The following is a 5,369-nucleotide window of genomic DNA, read 5'->3' on the forward strand; positions in this document are numbered from 1 at the left end:
GGTGACAGAGAAAACGTCCCCTACAACTGGCACCTTGAATTCACACATACAGCCTTCTAAGCTGAGAGTAAATTTGTTGGCTAAAGCCATCCACTGGTGCTATTTCTGCTAAGACAGGTCCCCAAATTAAAATGTTGGAAAAATATTGAGACAGTATTGTGGTAGTTACATAATCTGGTGTCAATTTGAAGAATAAGAATGTAGGGGCGGAATCAAGCCTGCCAATCTGGAGATAGCCAATGAGACCTCTGTATGGGCATTGCTTTCTCCTGAGAATTCTGGGAACTGCTGTATTTTCCTCCTTGAAGATGGGAGACACTTCTCTCTCTCCGCTCACTCCCTGAGAGACACTCTATTGACCAGACAGATGTCACTACGCTGATAGACCCCAGGCCCTGGGAACTGGAGCAGCCACGTGGAAACCCCTGCCAGCACCGAGATGCTTCCATGGCCACTAGATCCAAAAGACTTTGTACCCACTGGCCTGTGATCATCCTGCATTTGGCATCATTGCATGTATTTCATGAGTCTGAAGAGGACTTTATAGATTGGTATTGGACATATGAGCTAGTATTGGACTTATGGACTTGACCTGGATTGGGCCACGGTGTTTTCTCAATATTCAATTGCTATTGTATATAACCCTCTTTCTTATATACATGAGTGTCTATGAATTTGTTTCTCTAGTCTACACAGACTAACACAAATAGATTCTATCATTTTAATCTGAAAACATTGTATCACGGGTTACATTTCCCCCATGCTTGAGGGATTATGATTATACCAGAAGTTGGTTTAACGAGAGTGGATGGTATTGCTCCCATGTTAGTCTAGGTAGACTAGAGAAACAAATTCAAATACACGCATATGTGTACAAGAGAGAGTTTTATATAAAAGGTAATTGTACATTAAGAAAGCATCCCAACCCAGTCCATAATTCCAATATTAGTCCATATGTCTGACACCAATCTATAAAGTCATCTTCCAACTCATGAAATACATGCAATGATGCTTAATGCAGGAGGATCACAGACTAGTGGATGGGAAGTCTTGTATAACCAGTGGCATTGTAAGCACCTCAGCCCTGGCAGGGGTCTCCACGTGGCTTCTCCAGGTCCAGGGTTCTGAATGCATCAGGATAGGTCCGTGTGGCTTCTCCTCAGGGATATCTCATAGGGAGTGAGCAGAGAGAGAGAGAGAGAGAGAACTTCTGCCTCCAAGGATGAAAAACCAGATTTCCCAGAATTCTCAGGAGAAGGCCATGCCCACACAGAGGTCTCAGTGGCTACGCTCCGATTGACAGACTAGACTCTACCCCTTCACTCTTAATCCTTTGAAGTCCCAAATTGACACCATATTATGTAACCACCACAGCTCCCTAAGAAGGGAAGGGAGAGGGTGATACAAAAAGCAAAATATACGCACCGCACATTCGTGGGGAGCCTGGTGCTAAACCATTTGTAGACAACCTGCTTCTGGGTCAGGGTTTCGTACATAGCAGGGCAGCTCCCTCGCTGTGATCTATTGAAAAATCAGCTCTCAACACAAGGGTTTGTAAAAAAAATTTAAAAAAAAAAAAAAAAAAGCAAAATATGATAGAACCAGGCCAAGAGTTAGTAGGAACATCAAAAAGAGCTATCTCTTTCTACATAAAAAGAGGTATTTAAATATTTAATACTCACACCTTCACAGAGTTCAATTATCTTTATAGTTCATTCACAGCAGCCAGTCTTTAGTGAAACTGAAGGCACCTTTAATTCTACCATTCTAAGGGGCATTATTATGCAGAGATATAAAGTATATTAGTCATTCTGCTCATATATCTTGTGGGTTCATGTCCATGAAGGCTGATATATGGCAAGTTTAGAACATGTGTGATCATGGAATGAATACTTAATACATAGCCCATACAATCAGTTTAAAGATCTCAAAATCCAGGTCTTTGATGAGTTATCTAGTACCAAAAGCCCAGAAAATGTGATATCTCTTGCAACTTCCAAAGTTTCTTTGCTTTGACTAGAGTGGTGCAGTCACCTGTCTTTAGTCAGTTATCTTCCAGAACTGTTTTCACCTGCCAATTGAGGCCACCAGACTTTATGCCAGGATGGCAGGGGCTGCTTCAGTCACCAAATACAAAGAGCTGAGCACAGTATCTGGCACATGTTGCTAGGTGTTGTTGAGTTGGTTCCAAAGCATAGTGACCTTGGGCACCACAGAAGGAAACACTGCCCATTCCTGCACCAGCTTTGCAGCCATTGTACATCTGAGCTCACTGTCACAGCCACTGTCAATCCATCTCATTCAGGGTCTCCCTACTTTTCACTGATTCTCTGCTTTTCCAAGAATGCTATTTTTCTCCAGAGATGTGTCCCTCCTGTCCAAAGTGCATGAGATAAAATATCACCATATTTATTTCTAAGGGGTACTCTGAGCTCTGAAGACACATAATAGGTAATATTGACACTGATCAAATGAATATATTGAGTGACTGGTTGAACTTGTGGGTACTCTGATACATACACCTACATTTACTTTTCTTCCTACCTTATCAATAAATATTGGTTAATCAATAGTCCATTGTCATTCTTATGCTATGCTTATAAAAATCTCTGTCCTATTTGGAAATTATCAAAATTGCTATTACATCATTAATTGCTACTAAAATATCTGCTAAGTGTAAATTACCTTATTTATCTAAATAACAATGGTTAATTGCCAGCAGAACATGGCTTTAAGCTTGCTCTGATAAGTTTAGCAGGTAGCATTATATTTTGACTCACGGTAGGTCAAGAAACAGACATCAAAGTAATATTTCAACTCAAAACACTATTTCTAGTATACAAAGCTCCACATAAATGCTTAATCTGTAATTTTCTAGGGCTTTTCGAGGAATACAAAATTAGATGATTACACTATGATTCCAATGGTAAAGGTCACAAATGGTGTGTGACATTTCCTGAAAACCTGCCAATGAGGTGAACTTTAAAAATCATCCATGTTAGTCTGGATTCTCTGAAAAATAGACGCCAAGACAGGATTAAATATAAAAGAGTTGTGTTAAGGGCGATGTCTCAGAATGAGGAAGGAGAGAGTAGGGAGGGTCTGACACCTGTGAAGGAGATAAAGTAGGAAAGGAAAACTGGGAAGGCTGAGCCTTTGAAAGCAGCGTAGTCCAAGAACGTTTAGGGCCAATCAAACCCTAAGCCAAATTACCAAGATCTCTGAACCAAATCACCATCAGCGGAGTGGTCAGCAGTAATAACCTGCCCTTCTCAGTCTGTCTGACAACAGCCCAGGGTAAGATGGGTGTTAGCAGGAGCGCGGCAGTGGACCTCCAAAGGTAGTAATTGGAGTTCTCAGTCAACTCTGCCTCTTGCCATAGTCAACATGTCCTTTTTTGGCTAAGATCCAAACTAAAGGTCCTTGAGATTTTCACGTTGTACTACTGTTTCATATACACAAAGACCAGAAATGTTTTCATGATACCACTCTTTATAAATTTGGTAACTGTCATAAAACACATTACAATTAACAGGTGTTAAGGGCGCTGTTATCTTTATACAAAAATTTTGAAGTTTATAAATTATCTTTTTCAGATCGCATGATGCTTAGCATAAAATACAAGCAAGGCTATATAGTACAAAAGCATATGAAATATTTTTAGAATGTTAACTTCGTAACAACCTTTGCTAATTTTGGCTAAATAGGGCCTGACTAAATTATACAATAGTCTCAAAAGGAAAGTAATTATTACTTAGCAGCATACACAGTAATTGAAAGTCGAAGAATGCTGACTGAAACTGATGTAGAGACTTGTCCTAACTAGTGCACTGGTTTATAAGTTTCTGGGTAGAATATATATTTTTAAAGGTTTATAGCTTTAAAAAAGTCTCCCTTTAATATTCTCAAATAATACCACACTTATAATTAATATCACACAATTATCACCCATTACCTTGTCTTCCTTAGACCCTGCAAACCTTTCTAAGCAATTCAAGTGCAGCCCAGGGGCTGAAGGTCCATGCTCTGCTGGAGGAAGGCCAAGGGGCATGCACATGGGATGCCTCAGGGGAGCTGGCAGTCCCCCTTCTCCCTCCACTCCAGATCTGCACACTGGACTGGACTTTTCCTGACCCAGTTATCAAGACCACAGGGCAGGAGCTTTTGAGTAATCAGACATGTCTGGGCTGGACCATTCAACCCATGCTTTTCTCTTATTTGTCCTCTGTACCTGGACTTATGCTTCATAAACTAACATTGATTTTAGCTCAGGTCACTTATAATGGTGTTTCAATCTTTAATGGCTGGTGGGAAAGGTTTCATTTCTAGCACATCTGGTACATATCTGAAGAACCCAGGCCAACTAATGATGCTTTTCATGTTGTATTTATATAAAACAATTTCATCTAAAATTTTAAATTCCTGTTTCATAATCTCTTTCCCATGCCCCTCTGAAAAGCAACAGACCTGAAAAAATACTTAATATTCTTTCCAATTTCCACAAGAAGTAACTTACCTAAGGTCATAGAGCTTCATGAAGCCAAGATTTGAACCCAGATAATCTAACTCTTCTCCAATTATAATGCACTATTTAACTCACACTTGAAAAGTTTCTGCTACCTAGCACACAACGATGCAGACATCTAAACATTTCACTCAATTTACATCTTCATTTTATAAACTAAAAATTGGCACAGTAGCTTTTACTTCAATATCATTAAAGTTAAATTAATATGTGCCAATTCAGAACCAATTCTAAAGCGATGGGTTTTGGAATTTAATGTAGAAATATTTTCTTTCCCAACTTATAAAAACATATTTTTGTGCAAAGCCATCATGTATTTTTTTTCCAGCGTGTATATTTTTAAATGTATTGTAGAAGTCAAACGATTGACAGGATGTAAAGAAATGATGAGAAATAGTAATTCAGATATATGTATTCAGAATAGACATTGGGGCTAAAGCAACTGACTTAAAAGTCAATGCAGCGTCCTTTTCGTTCCCAATCTCCGTATCGGGTAGGCTCTGGGCCCCTGGGTCCACCCTTTTCTTTGGTAACAGGATTAACGTCATCTGGAAATTCTGAAGAAAGACAGAAGATGTAAACAAAGAAGTTAATGGAGATGGTCAATTTTGAAGACAGAGATGCAAAGTGGTAGTTAATTGCCTAGATACCTACAAACTTAAGTTACTGTGCACTTTTAAAAAACTACTTAATGGCTTTCCTTACTCTTCATTACAACCACCATTGATTGCAAACAGGAATAACACAAGCTAGGGAGTGACCAAGGGCAAGGCAACCGCGAGGAACTACGAAACCAGAATGAAGGCTGAACATGGTACTGGGACTGGAGGAAAGCGTAAAGAAA

The sequence above is a fragment of the Echinops telfairi genome, unplaced genomic scaffold, assembly GCF_000313985.2.
Source record: "Echinops telfairi isolate 266 unplaced genomic scaffold, ASM31398v2 ScPeMD7_3533;HRSCAF=4204_0, whole genome shotgun sequence".
In the NCBI taxonomy this organism is placed as follows: domain Eukaryota; kingdom Metazoa; phylum Chordata; class Mammalia; order Afrosoricida; family Tenrecidae; genus Echinops; species Echinops telfairi.